General features: G+C 33.6%; 6 non-coding genes across 6 annotated transcripts; all 6 read left to right on the top strand.

Annotated features, from left to right (window-relative positions):
• Window positions 1-2,527: 2,527 nt before the first annotated feature.
• On the top strand, window positions 2,528-4,522 carry LOC138913997 (small subunit ribosomal RNA). The gene has a single exon (XR_011419888.1). It is a non-coding gene; the product is annotated as a small subunit ribosomal RNA (ribosomal RNA).
• Window positions 4,523-5,145: 623 nt separating this feature from the next.
• LOC138913996 (5.8S ribosomal RNA) lies at window positions 5,146-5,324 on the top strand. The gene has a single exon (XR_011419887.1). It is a non-coding gene; the product is annotated as a 5.8S ribosomal RNA (ribosomal RNA).
• Window positions 5,325-5,722: 398 nt separating this feature from the next.
• On the top strand, window positions 5,723-9,679 carry LOC138913995 (large subunit ribosomal RNA). Its single transcript, XR_011419886.1, has one exon. It is a non-coding gene; the product is annotated as a large subunit ribosomal RNA (ribosomal RNA).
• A 5,527-nt stretch (window positions 9,680-15,206) lies between these two features.
• LOC138913998 (small subunit ribosomal RNA) lies at window positions 15,207-17,200 on the top strand. Its single transcript, XR_011419889.1, has one exon. It is a non-coding gene; the product is annotated as a small subunit ribosomal RNA (ribosomal RNA).
• A 623-nt stretch (window positions 17,201-17,823) lies between these two features.
• Window positions 17,824-18,002, top strand: LOC138913994 (5.8S ribosomal RNA). The gene has a single exon (XR_011419885.1). It is a non-coding gene; the product is annotated as a 5.8S ribosomal RNA (ribosomal RNA).
• Window positions 18,003-18,399: 397 nt separating this feature from the next.
• LOC138913999 (large subunit ribosomal RNA) lies at window positions 18,400-22,356 on the top strand. Its single transcript, XR_011419890.1, has one exon. It is a non-coding gene; the product is annotated as a large subunit ribosomal RNA (ribosomal RNA).
• Window positions 22,357-22,657: the final 301 nt, after the last annotated feature.

The following is a 22,657-nucleotide window of genomic DNA, read 5'->3' as shown; positions in this document are numbered from 1 at the left end:
AGTACGAAATATGCCCAATTTACATACACCGGGGCCGCAGTACGAAAAATACCCAATATTTAGACGTCGTGGCCAAAAACATATATAGGGAGGCAGTGCTCGCCGACCGGCCGTATTGTTCAAAATTTATGTTTATCATATTATTTTGGCAATGCTATATATAAATGATATCTTATACATATAATTCAATTATAGCGATATGGAAATACCATATTATATGTATAAAGAAAAAAAATGTATAATAAAATATACATTGACATACAAATATGGCTAGTTGTATGGATATGCCGTATTCATTATATGGATACGGCATATAGATTATATAAATATGACCAAAAAATATTTTATATTGATATGGCAAATAAAGAAATTACTTGAATATGGAAATAAAAGAAGTTATATTGATATGGAAGAAAATAATGAGTCATATAGATATGTTGGCATCAGTACGAAATATGCCCAATTTACATACACCGGGGCCGCAGTACGAAAAATACCCAATATTTAGACGTCGTGGCCAAAAACATATATAGGGAGGCAGTGCTCGCCGACCGGCCGTATTGTTCAAAATTTATGTTTATCATATTATTTTGGCAATGCTATATATAAATGATATCTTATACATATAATTCAATTATAGCGATATGGAAATACCATATTATATGTATAAAGAAAAAAAATGTATAATAAAATATACATTGACATACAAATATGGCTAGTTGTATGGATATGCCGTATTCATTATATGGATACGGCATATAGATTATATAAATATGACCAAAAAATATTTTATATTGATATGGCAAATAAAGAAATAACTTGAATATGGAAATAAAAGAAGTTATATTGATATGGAAGAAAATAATGAGTCATATAGATATGTTGGCATCAGTACGAAATATGCCCAATTTACATACACCGGGGCCGCAGTACGAAAAATACCCAATATTTAGACGTCGTGGCCAAAAACATATATAGGGAGGCAGTGCTCGCCGACCGGCCGTATTGTTCAAAATTTATGTTTATCATATTATTTTGGCAATGCTATATATAAATGATATCTTATACATATAATTCAATTATAGCGATATGGAAATACCATATTATATGTATAAAGAAAAAAAATGTATAATAAAATATACATTGACATACAAATATGGCTAGTTGTATGGATATGCCGTATTCATTATATGGATACGGCATATAGATTATATGGATATGACCAAAAAATAATTCATAAAGAAATTATATGAATATGGCAGAAATAATTGGTTATATTAATATGATCAAATAATACTTTATATAAAAAAGTGAATATCTTTGGTTGGGTGGCAAAGAGAATTAAATATGCCCGATATATAGACGTCGTGGCCAAAAACTACTATAGGGTGAAGTGCTTGTCTGTTGGTCTATATATATACATATAATATTTTATGCGTACACATTATTATTATAGATAGTTAATATCTATCGTATGGGTGGCAAACGGAATTAAATAATTTCGATATTTAGACGTCGTGGCCAAAAACTACTATAGGATGGTCAGTGGTTGTCCACCAATTAATTATTGAACAAACCATATGAATATCATATGCTGTTGTCAATATAATGTATATCAATAATAATAAAAAATAAGGATGGTACAGTAAGTAGTCCATCTACTATTGAACAAAATATATTATAATATATACTTTTGTTATCAATAGAACAACATATATTAAAATCAAAATATTATCCGTATAAATTTGTTTCTTAAATGAAATTAAGACTTGGCTACGCGGTTAATATTATAAACCCATGATAATAAGGTGAAACAGAGGTCAAGTTTCTATTATATATAGAATAACAAATTGTTTCCGACTTTTATCGTTAATCTTTGGTGGCAGGTATATATGATAATTTATATTAAATTATTATATCCCCTGTCGTTTGGGCACAGAGTATCGCTTGCCGGTACAATGTGTTTACAAAAAGCATTATAATAAAATATAATTGCAATATTAGTGATCAAAATAATTTCATATGCGCTCGGTTTTATATCATATATTACCAGAGAGTTATATGGAAAAGATAAATTTTAAATTTATCATCAAAATGCAAATGATTTAACTCAATATTTATATTGGTTAAACAAAAATTGTACATGTGTGGATACAATAATTATGTATGTTGAACAAAAATGATATTTTAGAATGAAATATGTATATATAATATAATAAAAACTTATAGAAAGAACAATATATATTGAAAATTGTGTTATAAAAAAGTTGTACTTTTTCTTTAACATCAATTATAAACTTGTTATATTAGTGGCGAAACAAGTAAAAATTAAAGAACGTATACGAATGCCATATAAAAATGGCCGTATTCGAATTAAAATAGAATTATTTCACAAAGCAAAAAAAAAATATTGAATTAAAATCAATATTTAAGAAAAACCGAACATATAAAATGGAAATAAAATCTATTATATTTATATTACTAATTTCTATTCAAAAAATATGAATGAAATATGAACGAAAACATTATTCTGGTTGATCCTGCCAGTAGTTATATGCTTGTCTCAAAGATTAAGCCATGCATGTCTAAGTACACACGAATTAAAAGTGAAACCGCAAAAGGCTCATTATATCAGTTATGGTTCCTTAGATCGTTAACAGTTACTTGGATAACTGTGGTAATTCTAGAGCTAATACATGCAATTAAAACATGAACCTTATGGGACATGTGCTTTTATTAGGCTAAAACCAAGCGATCGCAAGATCGTTATATTGGTTGAACTCTAGATAACATGCAGATCGTATGGTCTTGTACCGACGACAGATCTTTCAAATGTCTGCCCTATCAACTTTTGATGGTAGTATCTAGGACTACCATGGTTGCAACGGGTAACGGGGAATCAGGGTTCGATTCCGGAGAGGGAGCCTGAGAAACGGCTACCACATCTAAGGAAGGCAGCAGGCGCGTAAATTACCCACTCCCAGCTCGGGGAGGTAGTGACGAAAAATAACAATACAGGACTCATATCCGAGGCCCTGTAATTGGAATGAGTACACTTTAAATCCTTTAACAAGGACCAATTGGAGGGCAAGTCTGGTGCCAGCAGCCGCGGTAATTCCAGCTCCAATAGCGTATATTAAAGTTGTTGCGGTTAAAACGTTCGTAGTTGAACTTGTGCTTCATACGGGTAGTACAACTTACAATTGTGGTTAGTACTATACCTTTATGTATGTAAGCGTATTACCGGTGGAGTTCTTATATGTGTTTAAATACTTGTATTTTTTCATATGTTCCTCCTATTTAAAAACCTGCATTAGTGCTCTTAAACGAGTGTTATTGTGGGCCGGTACAATTACTTTGAACAAATTAGAGTGCTTAAAGCAGGCTTCAAATGCCTGAATATTCTGTGCATGGGATAATGAAATAAGACCTCTGTTCTGCTTTCATTGGTTTTCAGATCAAGAGGTAATGATTAATAGAAGCAGTTTGGGGGCATTAGTATTACGACGCGAGAGGTGAAATTCTTGGACCGTCGTAAGACTAACTTAAGCGAAAGCATTTGCCAAAGATGTTTTCATTAATCAAGAACGAAAGTTAGAGGTTCGAAGGCGATCAGATACCGCCCTAGTTCTAACCATAAACGATGCCAGCTAGCAATTGGGTGTAGCTACTTTTATGGCTCTCTCAGTCGCTTCCCGGGAAACCAAAGCTTTTGGGCTCCGGGGGAAGTATGGTTGCAAAGCTGAAACTTAAAGGAATTGACGGAAGGGCACCACCAGGAGTGGAGCCTGCGGCTTAATTTGACTCAACACGGGAAAACTTACCAGGTCCGAACATAAGTGTGTAAGACAGATTGATAGCTCTTTCTCGAATCTATGGGTGGTGGTGCATGGCCGTTCTTAGTTCGTGGAGTGATTTGTCTGGTTAATTCCGATAACGAACGAGACTCAAATATATTAAATAGATATCTTCAGGATTATGGTGTTGAAGCTTATATAGCCTTCATTCATGGTGGCAGTAAAATGTTTATTGTGTTTGAATGTGTTTATATAAGTGGAGCCGTACCTGTTGGTTTGTCCCATTATAAGGACACTAGCTTCTTAAATGGACAAATTGCGTCTAGCAATAATGAGATTGAGCAATAACAGGTCTGTGATGCCCTTAGATGTCCTGGGCTGCACGCGCGCTACAATGAAAGTATCAACGTGTATTTCCTAGACCGAGAGGTCCGGGTAAACCGCTGAACCACTTTCATGCTTGGGATTGTGAACTGAAACTGTTCACATGAACTTGGAATTCCCAGTAAGTGTGAGTCATTAACTCGCATTGATTACGTCCCTGCCCTTTGTACACACCGCCCGTCGCTACTACCGATTGAATTATTTAGTGAGGTCTCCGGACGTGATCACTGTGACGCCTTGTGTGTTACGGTTGTTTCGCAAAAGTTGACCGAACTTGATTATTTAGAGGAAGTAAAAGTCGTAACAAGGTTTCCGTAGGTGAACCTGCGGAAGGATCATTATTGTATAATATCCTTACCGTTAATAAAAAAATTTGTTAATACAAATTTAATACAAATTACCAATATATATATATATATACATAATAATTATAATAATAATTATACCAAAAATTTGATCTTAAAAGTAAAAGATCAAATAAATTTCGAACAAGCAAATCGAAATATTGTAATAATATAATATTATTACAAATAAATTAAATAGAAACAAACATAAAATTCGAACAAGCAAATCGAATTATTAATATAATAAAATATATTTTATATATTTATTATAAACTTTTGTGTGTATATGGACCATAATATACACGCGTTGCGAGATGTATTGGCCAACTAATTTGATGATGATCATACATTGGATAATGCAACAACCTAAAATATACAATGTTGTACCTGGTTTCAGGTTAATGTTTTATATAAAATTATCAATATATATTAACAAACAAATGCCATTACAAATAATACTTTGATATATATTGTTTATATAAAACTAAGACATTTCGCAGCATTTATTTTAGGTATATAAATACATTTATTGAAGGAATTGATATATGCCAGTAAAATGGTGTATTTTTAATTTCTTTCAATAAAAACATATTTGACCAAATTTAAAACCAATATTATAAAACTCTAAGCGGTGGATCACTCGGCTCATGGGTCGATGAAGAACGCAGCAAACTGTGCGTCATCGTGTGAACTGCAGGACACATGAACATCGACATTTTGAACGCATATCGCAGTCCATGCTGTTATGTACTTTAATTAATTTTATAGTGCTGCTTGGACTACATATGGTTGAGGGTTGTAAGACTATGCTAATTAAGTTGTTTATACAAATTTTATAATAAAATTTTATAAGCATATGGTATATTATTGGATAAAAATAATTTAATTATTTTATTCATAATATTAACAAATATATGAAAAACATTATCTCACAATAGTAATTAAACTTTGAGAAAAACGAAGAGGAATATTTTCTTTTTCAATCAAATAATACTGAGAAATGTCTAGCATAAAATATTATCTAGAATTGTCTCTTATTAATGATTTGAAATATGAAAAACGTTGACAATATTATTATTCTTCGTTAATTCGTTACAAATAAATGCCATTAATATATATATACGTCAGCTTTAAACGAATTTAATAAAATGTTTTATCATTATATATAAAGAATTAATTGCAAATAAAAGTTATATACAACCTCAACTCATATGGGACTACCCCCTGAATTTAAGCATATTAATTAGGGGAGGAAAAGAAACTAACAAGGATTTTCTTAGTAGCGGCGAGCGAAAAGAAATCAGTTCAGCACTAAGTCACTTTGTCTATATGGCAAATGTGAGATGCAGTGTATGGAGCGTCAATATTCTAGTATGAGAAATTAACGATTTAAGTCCTTCTTAAATGAGGCCATTTACCCATAGAGGGTGCCAGGCCCGTATAACGTTAATGATTACTAGATGATGTTTCCAAAGAGTCGTGTTGCTTGATAGTGCAGCACTAAGTGGGTGGTAAACTCCATCTAAAACTAAATATAACCATGAGACCGATAGTAAACAAGTACCGTGAGGGAAAGTTGAAAAGAACTCTGAATAGAGAGTTAAACAGTACGTGAAACTGCTTAGAGGTTAAGCCCGATGAACCTGAATATCCGTTATGGAAAATTCATCATTAAAATTGTAATATTTAAACAATATTATGATAATAGTGTGCATTTTTTCCATATAAGGACATTGTAATCTATTAGCATACCAAATTTATCATAAAATATAACTTATAGTTTATTCAAATTAAATTGCTTGCATTTTAACACAGAATAAATGTTATTAATTTGATAAAGTGCTGATAGATTTATATGAATACAGTGCGTTAATTTTTCGGAATTATATAATGGCATGATTATCATTGATTTTTGTGTTTATTATATGCACTTGTAGGATTAACAATGCGAAAGATTCAGGATACCTTCGGGACCCGTCTTGAAACACGGACCAAGGAGTCTAACATATGTGCAAGTTATTGGGATATAAACCTAATAGCGTAATTAACTTGACTAATAATGGGATTAGTTTTTTAACTATTTATAGCTAATTAACACAATCCCGGGGCGTTCTATATAGTTATGTATAATGATATTTATATTATTTATGCCTCTAACTGGAACGTACCTTGAGCATATATGCTGTGACCCGAAAGATGGTGAACTATACTTGATCAGGTTGAAGTCAGGGGAAACCCTGATGGAAGACCGAAACAGTTCTGACGTGCAAATCGATTGTCAGAATTGAGTATAGGGGCGAAAGACCAATCGAACCATCTAGTAGCTGGTTCCTTCCGAAGTTTCCCTCAGGATAGCTGGTGCATTTTAATATTATATAAAATAATCTTATCTGGTAAAGCGAATGATTAGAGGCCTTAGGGTCGAAACGATCTTAACCTATTCTCAAACTTTAAATGGGTAAGAACCTTAACTTTCTTGATATGAAGTTTAAGGTTATGATATAATGTGCCCAGTGGGCCACTTTTGGTAAGCAGAACTGGCGCTGTGGGATGAACCAAACGTAATGTTACGGTGCCCAAATTAACAACTCATGCAGATACCATGAAAGGCGTTGGTTGCTTAAAACAGCAGGACGGTGATCATGGAAGTCGAAATCCGCTAAGGAGTGTGTAACAACTCACCTGCCGAAGCAACTAGCCCTTAAAATGGATGGCGCTTAAGTTGTATACCTATACATTACCGCTAAAGTAGATGATTTATATTACTTGTGATATAAATTTTGAAACTTTAGTGAGTAGGAAGGTACAATGGTATGCGTAGAAGTGTTTGGCGTAAGCCTGCATGGAGCTGCCATTGGTACAGATCTTGGTGGTAGTAGCAAATAATCGAATGAGACCTTGGAGGACTGAAGTGGAGAAGGGTTTCGTGTGAACAGTGGTTGATCACGAGTTAGTCGGTCCTAAGTTCAAGGCGAAAGCCGAAAATTTTCAAGTAAAACCAAAAACGCAATATATACAAATCAAGCTAATATAATATACTTGAATAATTTTGAACGAAAGGGAATACGGTTCCAATTCCGTAACCTGTTGAGTATCCGTTTGTTATTAAATATGGGCCTCGTGCTCATCCTGGCAACAGGAACGACCATAAAGAAGCCGTCGAGAGATATCGGAAGAGTTTTCTTTTCTGTTTTATAGCCGTACTACCATGGAAGTCTTTCGCAGAGAGATATGGTAGATGGGCTAGAAGAGCATGACATATACTGTTGTGTCGATATTTTCTCCTCGGACCTTGAAAATTTATGGTGGGGACACGCAAACTTCTCAACAGGCCGTACCAATATCCGCAGCTGGTCTCCAAGGTGAAGAGTCTCTAGTCGATAGAATAATGTAGGTAAGGGAAGTCGGCAAATTAGATCCGTAACTTCGGGATAAGGATTGGCTCTGAAGATTGAGATAGTCGGGCTTGATTGGGAAACAATAACATGGTTTATGTGCTCGTTCTGGGTAAATAGAGTTTCTAGCATTTATGTTAGTTACTTGTTCCCCGGATAGTTAGTTACGTAGCCAATTGTGGAACTTTCTTGCTAAAATTTTTAAGAATACTAATTGGGTCAAACCAATTAGTTCTTATTAATTATAACGATTATCAATTAACAATCAATTCAGAACTGGCACGGACTTGGGGAATCCGACTGTCTAATTAAAACAAAGCATTGTGATGGCCCTAGCGGGTGTTGACACAATGTGATTTCTGCCCAGTGCTCTGAATGTCAAAGTGAAGAAATTCAAGTAAGCGCGGGTCAACGGCGGGAGTAACTATGACTCTCTTAAGGTAGCCAAATGCCTCGTCATCTAATTAGTGACGCGCATGAATGGATTAACGAGATTCCTACTGTCCCTATCTACTATCTAGCGAAACCACAGCCAAGGGAACGGGCTTGGAATAATTAGCGGGGAAAGAAGACCCTTTTGAGCTTGACTCTAATCTGGCAGTGTAAGGAGACATAAGAGGTGTAGAATAAGTGGGAGATATTAGACTTCGGTTTGGTATCGTCAATGAAATACCACTACTCTTATTGTTTCCTTACTTACTTGATTAAATGGAACGTGTATCATTTCCTAGCCATTATACGGATATATTTATTATATCTTATGGTATTGGGTTTTGATGCAAGCTTCTTGATCAAAGTATCACGAGTTTGTTATATAATCGCAAACAAATTCTTTAATAAAACGGTGCATTTATGTATTTTTGATTTGAAAATTTGGTATAACTCCAATTACTCAGGTATGATCCAATTCAAGGACATTGCCAGGTAGGGAGTTTGACTGGGGCGGTACATCTCTCAAATAATAACGGAGGTGTCCCAAGGCCAGCTCAGTGCGGACAGAAACCACACATAGAGCAAAAGGGCAAATGCTGACTTGATCTCGGTGTTCAGTACACACAGGGACAGCAAAAGCTCGGCCTATCGATCCTTTTGGTTTAAAGAGTTTTTAACAAGAGGTGTCAGAAAAGTTACCATAGGGATAACTGGCTTGTGGCGGCCAAGCGTTCATAGCGACGTCGCTTTTTGATCCTTCGATGTCGGCTCTTCCTATCATTGTGAAGCAAAATTCACCAAGCGTTGGATTGTTCACCCATGCAAGGGAACGTGAGCTGGGTTTAGACCGTCGTGAGACAGGTTAGTTTTACCCTACTAATGACAAAACGTTGTTGCGACAGCATTCCTGCGTAGTACGAGAGGAACCGCAGGTACGGACCAATGGCACAATACTTGTTCGAGCGAACAGTGGTATGACGCTACGTCCGTTGGATTATGCCTGAACGCCTCTAAGGTCGTATCCGTGCTGGACTGCAATGATAAATAAGGGGCAATTTGCATTGTATGGCTTCTAAACCATTTAAAGTTTATAATTTACTTTATAAACGACAATGGATGTGATGCCAATGTAATTTGTAACATAGTAAATTGGGAGGATCTTCGATCACCTGATGCCGCGCTAGTTACATATAAAAGCATTATTTAATACAATGACAAAGCCTAGAATCAATTGTAAACGACTTTTGTAACAGGCAAGGTGTTGTAAGTGGTTGAGCAGCTGCCATACTGCGATCCACTGAAGCTTATCCTTTGCTTGATGATTCGATAATAAACATAAATTTAATTGTGTTTATTTTGTTTGGCTTTTTTAAGTCAGAATATATATATATATAAAATATATATATATAAAATAATAATTATATTTAAATAAATTTTATTTAAATATATTTAACAATGGTAGCCATATGTATCGTCATCCTATTAGTGACGCGTATAAAAATATTCTAAGTCCGAACATGCAAATAAGAGACATATGCAAGTATATGTACTTCTTAAGGTAGCCAACTGAATCGTCATCCTATTAGTGACGTGTATACAAATATTCTAAGTCCGAACATACAAGTAAGAGACATATGCAAGTATATGTACCTCTTAAGGTAGCCAACTGAATCGTCATCCTATTAGTGACGTGTATAAAAATATTCTAAGTCCGAACATACAAGTAAGAGACATATGCAAGTATATGTACCTCTTAAGGTAGCCAACTGAATCGTCATCCTATTAGTGACGTGTATAAAAATATTCTAAGTCCGAACATACAAGTAAGAGACATATGCAAGTATATGTACCTCTTAAGGTAGCCAACTGAATCGTCATCCTATTAGTGACGTGTATAAAAATATTCTAAGTCCGAACATGAAAATAAGAGACATATGCAAGTATATGTACCTCTTAAGGTAGCCAACTGAATCGTCATCCTATTAGTGACGTGTATAAAAATATTCTAAGTCCGAACATACAAGTAAGAGACATATGCAAGTATATGTACCTCTTAAGGTAGCCAACTGAATCGTCATCCTATTAGTGACGTGTATAAAAATATTCCAAGTCCAAACATGAGTTATATGGATATGAAAATAATATTAAGTTCTAGTATGGATATGAAAAAAAATGAGTTATATGGATATGGGAAAAATAACAAGTTCTAGTATGGATATGAAAAAAATGAGTTATGTGGATATGGGAAAAATAATAAGTTCTAGTATGGATATGAAAAAAAAATGAGTTATATGGATATGGAAAAGAATACAGAGTTCTAGTATGGATATGGAAAAATGAGTTATATGAATATGGGAAAAATGATAAGTTCTAGTATGGATATGAAAAAATATTGAGTTATATGGATATTAAAGAAATAATAAGTTCTAGTATGGATATGGAATAAAATGAGTTATATAGATATGGCAAAAAATTTAATGTTCTAGTATGGATATGAAAAAAATTAGTTATATGAATATGGGAAAATTTATAAGTTCTAGTATGGATATGGGAAAAATAATAAGTTCTAGTATGGATATAAAAAAATATTGAGTTATATGGATATTAAAGAAATAATAAGTTCTAGTATGGATATGGAAAAAAATTAGTTATATTGATATGCTAAATAATGAGTTATATGCATATGGGAAAAATACTAAGTTGTAGTATGGATATGGGAAGAATACTGAGTTCTAGTATGGATATGGGAAAAATAATCAGTTCTAGTATGGATATGAAAAAATATTGAGTTTTATGGATATTGAAGAGATAATAAGCTCTAGTATGGATATGGAAAAAATTAATTATATTGTAATAGTAAATAATAAGTTATATGGATATAGGAAGAAAATTAGGTTCTAGTATGGATATGAAAAAAATTAGTTCTATGGATATGGGAAAAATAAAAGTTCTGGTATGGATATGGAAAAATATTAAGTTATATGGATATTAAAGAAATAATAAGTTCTAGTATGGATATGGAATAAAATGAGTTATATAGATATGGCAAAAATATAATGTTCTAGTATGGATATGAAAAAAATTAGTTATATGAATATGGGAAAATTTATAAGTTCTAGTATGGATATGGGAAAAAGAATAAGTTCTAGTATGGATATGAAAAAATATTGAGTTATATGAATATTAAAGAAATAATAAGTTCTAGTATGAATATGGAAAAATATTATTTATATTGATATGGTAAATAATGATTTATATGGATATGGGATAAATACTAAATTCTAGTGTGGATATGGAAAAAACGAGTTATATGGATATGGGAAAAATAATAAGTTCAAGTATGGATATGGAAAAAAATTAGTTTAATAGTTATAGGTATGGAAAAAAATTAATTATATAGATATAGAACAAAAAATAAGTTATATGGATATGGTGGCATCAGTACGAAATATGCCCAATTTACATACACCGGAGCCGCAGTACGATAAATACCCAATATTTAGACGTCGTGGCCAAAAACATATATAGGGAGGCAGTGCTCGCCGACCGGTTGTATTGTTCAAAATTTATGTTTTTCATATTATTTTGGCAATGCTATATATAAATGATATCTTATACATATAATTCAATTATAGCGATATGGAAATACCATATTATATGTATAAAGAAAAAAAATGTATAATAAAATATACATTGACATACAAATATGGCTAGTTGTATGGATATGCCGTATTCATTATATGGATACGGCATATAGATTATATAAATATGACCAAAAAATATTTTATATTGATATGGCAAATAAAGAAATTACTTGAATATGGAAATAAAAGAAGTTATATTGATATGGAAGAAAATAATGAGTCATATAGATATGTTGGCATCAGTACGAAATATGCCCAATTTACATACACCGGGGCCGCAGTACGAAAAATACCCAATATTTAGACGTCGTGGCCAAAAACATATATAGGGAGGCAGTGCTCGCCGACCGGCCGTATTGTTCAAAATTTATGTTTATCATATTATTTTGGCAATGCTATATATAAATGATATCTTATACATATAATTCAATTATAGCGATATGGAAATACCATATTATATGTATAAAGAAAAAAAATGTATAATAAAAGATACATTGACATACAAATATGGCTAGTTCTATGGATATGCCGTATTCATTATATGGATACGGCATATAGATTATATAAATATGACAAAAAAATATTTTATATTGATTTTGCAAATAAAGAAATTACTTGAATATGGAAATAAAAGAAGTTATATTGATATGGAAGAAAATAATGAGTCATATAGATATGTTGGCATCAGTACGAAATATGCCCAATTTACATACACCGGGGCCGCAGTACGAAAAATACCCAATATTTAGACGTCGTGGCCAAAAACATATATAGGGAGGCAGTGCTCGCCGACCGGCCGTATTGTTCAAAATTTATGTTTATCATATTATTTTGGCAATGCTATATATAAATGATATCTTATACATATAATTCAATTATAGCGATATGGAAATACCATATTATATGTATAAAGAAAAAAATGTATAATAAAATATACATTGACATACAAATATGGCTAGTTGTATGGATATGCCGTATTCATTATATGGATACGGCATATAGATTATATAAATATGACCAAAAAATATTTTATATTGATATGGCAAATAAAGAAATTACTTGAATATGGAAATAAAAGAAGTTATATTGATATGGAAGAAAATAATGAGTCATATAGATATGTTGGCATCAGTACGAAATATGCCCAATTTACATACACCGGGGCCGCAGTACGAAAAATACCCAATATTTAGACGTCGTGGCCAAAAACATATATAGGGAGGCAGTGCTCGCCGACCGGCCGTATTGTTCAAATTTATGTTTATCATATTATTTTGGCAATGCTATATATAAATGATATCTTATACATATAATTCAATTATAGCGATATGGAAATACCATATTATATGTATAAAGAAAAAAAATGTATAATAAAATATACATTGACATACAAATATGGCTAGTTGTATGGATATGCCGTATTCATTATATGGATACGGCATATAGATTATATAAATATGACCAAAAAATATTTTATATTGATATGGCATATAAAGAAATTACTTGAATATGGAAATAAAAGAAGGTAGATTGATATGGAAGAAATAATGAGTCATATAGATATGTTGGCATCAGTACGAAATATGCCCAATTTACATACACCGGGGCCGCAGTACGAAAAATACCCAATATTTAGACGTCGTGGCCAAAAACATATATAGGGAGGCAGTGCTCGCCGACCGGCCGTATTGTTCAAAATTTATGTTTATCATATTATTTTGGCAATGCTATATATAAATGATATCTTATACATATAATTCAATTATAGCGATATGGAAATACCATATTATATGTATAAAGAAAAAAAATGTATAATAAAATATACATTGACATACAAATATGGCTAGTTGTATGGATATGCCGTATTCATTATATGGATACGGCATATAGATTATATGGATATGACCAAAAAATAATTCATAAAGAAATTATATGAATATGGCAGAAATAATTGGTTATATTAATATGATCAAATAATACTTTATATAAAAAAGTGAATATCTTTGGTTGGGTGGCAAAGAGAATTAAATATGCCCGATATATAGACGTCGTGGCCAAAAACTACTATAGGGTGAAGTGCTTGTCTGTTGGTCTATATATATACATATAATATTTTATGCGTACACATTATTATTATAGATAGTTAATATCTATCGTATGGGTGGCAAACGGAATTAAATAATTTCGATATTTAGACGTCGTGGCCAAAAACTACTATAGGATGGTCAGTGGTTGTCCACCAATTAATTATTGAACAAACCATATGAATATCATATGCTGTTGTCAATATAATGTATATCAATAATAATAAAAAATAAGGATGGTACAGTAAGTAGTCCATCTACTATTGAACAAAATATATTATAATATATACTTTTGTTATCAATAGAACAACATATATTAAAATCAAAATATTATCCGTATAATTTGTTTCTTAAATGAAATTAAGACTTGGCTACGCGGTTAATATTATAAACCCATGATAATAAGGTGAAACAGAGGTCAAGTTTCTATTATATATAGAATAACAAATTGTTTCCGACTTTTATCGTTAATCTTTGGTGGCAGGTATATATGATAATTTATATTAAATTATTATATCCCCTGTCGTTTGGGCACAGAGTATCGCTTGCCGGTACAATGTGTTTACAAAAAGCATTATAATAAAATATAATTGCAATATTAGTGATCAAAATAATTTCATATGCGCTCGGTTTTATATCATATATTACCAGAGAGTTATATGGAAAAGATAAATTTTAAATTTATCATCAAAATGCAAATGATTTAACTCAATATTTATATTGGTTAAACAAAAATTGTACATGTGTGGATACAATAATTATGTATGTTGAACAAAAATGATATTTTAGAATGAAATATGTATATATAATATAATAAAAACTTATAGAAAGAAACAATATATATTGAAAATTGTGTTATAAAAAAGTTGTACTTTTTCTTTAACATCAATTATAAACTTGTTATATTAGTGGCGAAACAAGTAAAAATTAAAGAACGTATACGAATGCCATATAAAAATGGCCGTATTCGAATTAAAATAGAATTATTTCACAAAGCAAAAAAAAAATATTGAATTAAAATCAATATTTAAGAAAAACCGAACATATAAAATGGAAATAAAATCTATTATATTTATATTACTAATTTCTATTCAAAAAATATGAATGAAATATGAACGAAAACATTATTCTGGTTGATCCTGCCAGTAGTTATATGCTTGTCTCAAAGATTAAGCCATGCATGTCTAAGTACACACGAATTAAAAGTGAAACCGCAAAAGGCTCATTATATCAGTTATGGTTCCTTAGATCGTTAACAGTTACTTGGATAACTGTGGTAATTCTAGAGCTAATACATGCAATTAAAACATGAACCTTATGGGACATGTGCTTTTATTAGGCTAAAACCAAGCGATCGCAAGATCGTTATATTGGTTGAACTCTAGATAACATGCAGATCGTATGGTCTTGTACCGACGACAGATCTTTCAAATGTCTGCCCTATCAACTTTTGATGGTAGTATCTAGGACTACCATGGTTGCAACGGGTAACGGGGAATCAGGGTTCGATTCCGGAGAGGGAGCCTGAGAAACGGCTACCACATCTAAGGAAGGCAGCAGGCGCGTAAATTACCCACTCCCAGCTCGGGGAGGTAGTGACGAAAAATAACAATACAGGACTCATATCCGAGGCCCTGTAATTGGAATGAGTACACTTTAAATCCTTTAACAAGGACCAATTGGAGGGCAAGTCTGGTGCCAGCAGCCGCGGTAATTCCAGCTCCAATAGCGTATATTAAAGTTGTTGCGGTTAAAACGTTCGTAGTTGAACTTGTGCTTCATACGGGTAGTACAACTTACAATTGTGGTTAGTACTATACCTTTATGTATGTAAGCGTATTACCGGTGGAGTTCTTATATGTGTTTAAATACTTGTATTTTTTCATATGTTCCTCCTATTTAAAAACCTGCATTAGTGCTCTTAAACGAGTGTTATTGTGGGCCGGTACAATTACTTTGAACAAATTAGAGTGCTTAAAGCAGGCTTCAAATGCCTGAATATTCTGTGCATGGGATAATGAAATAAGACCTCTGTTCTGCTTTCATTGGTTTTCAGATCAAGCGGAATGATTAATAGAAGCAGTTTGGGGGCATTAGTATTACGACGCGAGAGGTGAAATTCTTGGACCGTCGTAAGACTAACTTAAGCGAAAGCATTTGCCAAAGATGTTTTCATTAATCAAGAACGAAAGTTAGAGGTTCGAAGGCGATCAGATACCGCCCTAGTTCTAACCATAAACGATGCCAGCTAGCAATTGGGTGTAGCTACTTTTATGGCTCTCTCAGTCGCTTCCCGGGAAACCAAAGCTTTTGGGCTCCGGGGGAAGTATGGTTGCAAAGCTGAAACTTAAAGGAATTGACGGAAGGGCACCACCAGGAGTGGAGCCTGCGGCTTAATTTGACTCAACACGGGAAAACTTACCAGGTCCGAACATAAGTGTGTAAGACAGATTGATAGCTCTTTCTCGAATCTATGGGTGGTGGTGCATGGCCGTTCTTAGTTCGTGGAGTGATTTGTCTGGTTAATTCCGATAACGAACGAGACTCAAATATATTAAATAGATATCTTCAGGATTATGGTGTTGAAGCTTATATAGCCTTCATTCATGGTGGCAGTAAAATGTTTATTGTGTTTGAATGTGTTTATATAAGTGGAGCCGTACCTGTTGGTTTGTCCCATTATAAGGACACTAGCTTCTTAAATGGACAAATTGCGTCTAGCAATAATGAGATTGAGCAATAACAGGTCTGTGATGCCCTTAGATGTCCTGGGCTGCACGCGCGCTACAATGAAAGTATCAACGTGTATTTCCTAGACCGAGAGGTCCGGGTAAACCGCTGAACCACTTTCATGCTTGGGATTGTGAACTGAAACTGTTCACATGAACTTGGAATTCCCAGTAAGTGTGAGTCATTAACTCGCATTGATTACGTCCCTGCCCTTTGTACACACCGCCCGTCGCTACTACCGATTGAATTATTTAGTGAGGTCTCCGGACGTGATCACTGTGACGCCTTGTGTGTTACGGTTGTTTCGCAAAAGTTGACCGAACTTGATTATTTAGAGGAAGTAAAAGTCGTAACAAGGTTTCCGTAGGTGAACCTGCGGAAGGATCATTATTGTATAATATCCTTACCGTTAATAAAAAAATTTGTTAATACAATTTTAATACAAATTACCAATATATATATATATATACATAATAATTATAATAATAATTATACCAAAAATATGATCTTAAAAGTAAAAGATCAAATAAATTTCGAACAAGCAAATCGAAATATTGTAATAATATAATATTATTACAAATAAATTAAATAGAAACAAACATAAAATTCGAACAAGCAAATCGAATTATTAATATAATAAAATATATTTTATATATTTATTATAAACTTTTGTGTGTATATGGACCATAATATACACGCGTTGCGAGATGTATTGGCCAACTAATTTGATGATGATCATACATTGGATAATGCAACAACCTAAAATATACAATGTTGTACCTGGTTTCAGGTTAATGTTTTATATAAAATTATCAATATATATTAACAAACAAATGCCATTACAAATAATACTTTGATATATATTGTTTATATAAAACTAAGACATTTCGCAGCATTTATTTTAGGTATATAAATACATTTATTGAAGGAATTGATATATGCCAGTAAAATGGTGTATTTTTAATTTCTTTCAATAAAAACATATTTGACCAAATTTAAAACCAATATTATAAAACTCTAAGCGGTGGATCACTCGGCTCATGGGTCGATGAAGAACGCAGCAAACTGTGCGTCATCGTGTGAACTGCAGGACACATGAACATCGACATTTTGAACGCATATCGCAGTCCATGCTGTTATGTACTTTAATTAATTTTATAGTGCTGCTTGGACTACATATGGTTGAGGGTTGTAAGACTATGCTAATTAAGTTGTTTATACAAATTTTATAATAAAATTTTATAAGCATATGGTATATTATTGGATAAAAATAATTTAATTATTTTATTCATAATATTAACAAATATATGAAAAACATTATCTCACAATAGTAATTAAACTTTGAGAAAAACGAAGAGGAATATTTTCTTTTTCAATCAAATAATACTGAGAAATGTCTAGCATAAAATATTATCTAGAATTGTCTCTTATTAATGATTTGAAATATGAAAAACGTTGACAATATTATTATTCTTCGTTAATTCGTTACAAATAAATGCCATTATATATATATACGTCAGCTTTAAACGAATTTAATAAAATGTTTTATCATTATATATAAAGAATTAATTGCAAATAAAAGTTATATACAACCTCAACTCATATGGGACTACCCCCTGAATTTAAGCATATTAATTAGGGGAGGAAAAGAAACTAACAAGGATTTTCTTAGTAGCGGCGAGCGAAAAGAAATCAGTTCAGCACTAAGTCACTTTGTCTATATGGCAAATGTGAGATGCAGTGTATGGAGCGTCAATATTCTAGTATGAGAAATTAACGATTTAAGTCCTTCTTAAATGAGGCCATTTACCCATAGAGGGTGCCAGGCCCGTATAACGTTAATGATTACTAGATGATGTTTCCAAAGAGTCGTGTTGCTTGATAGTGCAGCACTAAGTGGGTGGTAAACTCCATCTAAAACTAAATATAACCATGAGACCGATAGTAAACAAGTACCGTGAGGGAAAGTTGAAAAGAACTCTGAATAGAGAGTTAAACAGTACGTGAAACTGCTTAGAGGTTAAGCCCGATGAACCTGAATATCCGTTATGGAAAATTCATCATTAAAATTGTAATATTTAAACAATATTATGATAATAGTGTGCATTTTTTCCATATAAGGACATTGTAATCTATTAGCATACCAAATTTATCATAAAATATAACTTATAGTTTATTCAAATTAAATTGCTTGCATTTTAACACAGAATAAATGTTATTAATTTGATAAAGTGCTGATAGATTTATATGAATACAGTGCGTTAATTTTTCGGAATTATATAATGGCATGATTATCATTGATTTTTGTGTTTATTATATGCACTTGTAGGATTAACAATGCGAAAGATTCAGGATACCTTCGGGACCCGTCTTGAAACACGGACCAAGGAGTCTAACATATGTGCAAGTTATTGGGATATAAACCTAATAGCGTAATTAACTTGACTAATAATGGGATTAGTTTTTTAACTATTTATAGCTAATTAACACAATCCCGGGGCGTTCTATATAGTTATGTATAATGATATTTATATTATTTATGCCTCTAACTGGAACGTACCTTGAGCATATATGCTGTGACCCGAAAGATGGTGAACTATACTTGATCAGGTTGAAGTCAGGGGAAACCCTGATGGAAGACCGAAACAGTTCTGACGTGCAAATCGATTGTCAGAATTGAGTATAGGGGCGAAAGACCAATCGAACCATCTAGTAGCTGGTTCCTTCCGAAGTTTCCCTCAGGATAGCTGGTGCATTTTAATATTATATAAAATAATCTTATCTGGTAAAGCGAATGATTAGAGGCCTTAGGGTCGAAACGATCTTAACCTATTCTCAAACTTTAAATGGGTAAGAACCTTAACTTTCTTGATATGAAGTTTAAGGTTATGATATAATGTGCCCAGTGGGCCACTTTTGGTAAGCAGAACTGGCGCTGTGGGATGAACCAAACGTAATGTTACGGTGCCCAAATTAACAACTCATGCAGATACCATGAAAGGCGTTGGTTGCTTAAAACAGCAGGACGGTGATCATGGAAGTCGAAATCCGCTAAGGAGTGTGTAACAACTCACCTGCCGAAGCAACTAGCCCTTAAAATGGATGGCGCTTAAGTTGTATACCTATACATTACCGCTAAAGTAGATGATTTATATTACTTGTGATATAAATTTTGAAACTTTAGTGAGTAGGAAGGTACAATGGTATGCGTAGAAGTGTTTGGCGTAAGCCTGCATGGAGCTGCCATTGGTACAGATCTTGGTGGTAGTAGCAAATAATCGAATGAGACCTTGGAGGACTGAAGTGGAGAAGGGTTTCGTGTGAACAGTGGTTGATCACGAGTTAGTCGGTCCTAAGTTCAAGGCGAAAGCCGAAAATTTTCAAGTAAAACCAAAAACGCAATATATACAAATCAAGCTAATATAATATACTTGAATAATTTTGAACGAAAGGGAATACGGTTCCAATTCCGTAACCTGTTGAGTATCCGTTTGTTATTAAATATGGGCCTCGTGCTCATCCTGGCAACAGGAACGACCATAAAGAAGCCGTCGAGAGATATCGGAAGAGTTTTCTTTTCTGTTTTATAGCCGTACTACCATGGAAGTCTTTCGCAGAGAGATATGGTAGATGGGCTAGAAGAGCATGACATATACTGTTGTGTCGATATTTTCTCCTCGGACCTTGAAAATTTATGGTGGGGACACGCAAACTTCTCAACAGGCCGTACCAATATCCGCAGCTGGTCTCCAAGGTGAAGAGTCTCTAGTCGATAGAATAATGTAGGTAAGGGAAGTCGGCAAATTAGATCCGTAACTTCGGGATAAGGATTGGCTCTGAAGATTGAGATAGTCGGGCTTGATTGGGAAACAATAACATGGTTTATGTGCTCGTTCTGGGTAAATAGAGTTTCTAGCATTTATGTTAGTTACTTGTTCCCCGGATAGTTAGTTACGTAGCCAATTGTGGAACTTTCTTGCTAAAATTTTTAAGAATACTAATTGGGTCAAACCAATTAGTTCTTATTAATTATAACGATTATCAATTAACAATCAATTCAGAACTGGCACGGACTTGGGGAATCCGACTGTCTAATTAAAACAAAGCATTGTGATGGCCCTAGCGGGTGTTGACACAATGTGATTTCTGCCCAGTGCTCTGAATGTCAAAGTGAAGAAATTCAAGTAAGCGCGGGTCAACGGCGGGAGTAACTATGACTCTCTTAAGGTAGCCAAATGCCTCGTCATCTAATTAGTGACGCGCATGAATGGATTAACGAGATTCCTACTGTCCCTATCTACTATCTAGCGAAACCACAGCCAAGGGAACGGGCTTGGAATAATTAGCGGGGAAAGAAGACCCTTTTGAGCTTGACTCTAATCTGGCAGTGTAAGGAGACATAAGAGGTGTAGAATAAGTGGGAGATATTAGACTTCGGTTTGGTATCGTCAATGAAATACCACTACTCTTATTGTTTCCTTACTTACTTGATTAAATGGAACGTGTATCATTTCCTAGCCATTATACGGATATATTTATTATATCTTATGGTATTGGGTTTTGATGCAAGCTTCTTGATCAAAGTATCACGAGTTTGTTATATAATCGCAAACAAATTCTTTAATAAAACGGTGCATTTATGTATTTTTGATTTGAAAATTTGGTATAACTCCAATTACTCAGGTATGATCCAATTCAAGGACATTGCCAGGTAGGGAGTTTGACTGGGGCGGTACATCTCTCAAATAATAACGGAGGTGTCCCAAGGCCAGCTCAGTGCGGACAGAAACCACACATAGAGCAAAAGGGCAAATGCTGACTTGATCTCGGTGTTCAGTACACACAGGGACAGCAAAAGCTCGGCCTATCGATCCTTTTGGTTTAAAGAGTTTTTAACAAGAGGTGTCAGAAAAGTTACCATAGGGATAACTGGCTTGTGGCGGCCAAGCGTTCATAGCGACGTCGCTTTTTGATCCTTCGATGTCGGCTCTTCCTATCATTGTGAAGCAAAATTCACCAAGCGTTGGATTGTTCACCCATGCAAGGGAACGTGAGCTGGGTTTAGACCGTCGTGAGACAGGTTAGTTTTACCCTACTAATGACAAAACGTTGTTGCGACAGCATTCCTGCGTAGTACGAGAGGAACCGCAGGTACGGACCAATGGCACAATACTTGTTCGAGCGAACAGTGGTATGACGCTACGTCCGTTGGATTATGCCTGAACGCCTCTAAGGTCGTATCCGTGCTGGACTGCAATGATAAATAAGGGGCAATTTGCATTGTATGGCTTCTAAACCATTTAAAGTTTATAATTTACTTTATAAACGACAATGGATGTGATGCCAATGTAATTTGTAACATAGTAAATTGGGAGGATCTTCGATCACCTGATGCCGCGCTAGTTACATATAAAAGCATTATTTAATACAATGACAAAGCCTAGAATCAATTGTAAACGACTTTTGTAACAGGCAAGGTGTTGTAAGTGGTTGAGCAGCTGCCATACTGCGATCCACTGAAGCTTATCCTTTGCTTGATGATTCGATAATAAACATAAATTTAATTGTGTTTATTTTGTTTGGCTTTTTTAAGTCAGAATATATATATATATAAAATATATATATTAAAATAATAATTATATTTAAATATATTTTATTTAAATATATTTAACAATGGTAGCCATATGTATCGTCATCCTATTAGTGACGCGTATAAAAATATTCTAAGTCCGAACATGCAAATAAGAGACATATGCAAGTATATGTACTTCTTAAGGTAGCCAACTGAATCGTCATCCTATTAGTGACGTGTATACAAATATTCTAAGTCCGAACATACAAGTAAGA

This window comes from Drosophila takahashii, unplaced genomic scaffold (assembly GCF_030179915.1).
Source record: "Drosophila takahashii strain IR98-3 E-12201 unplaced genomic scaffold, DtakHiC1v2 scaffold_105, whole genome shotgun sequence".
Lineage (NCBI taxonomy): Eukaryota > Metazoa > Arthropoda > Insecta > Diptera > Drosophilidae > Drosophila > Drosophila takahashii.
The sequence above is the reverse complement of the archived record's forward strand: the minus strand, read 5'-3'. Positions and strand labels throughout refer to the sequence as shown.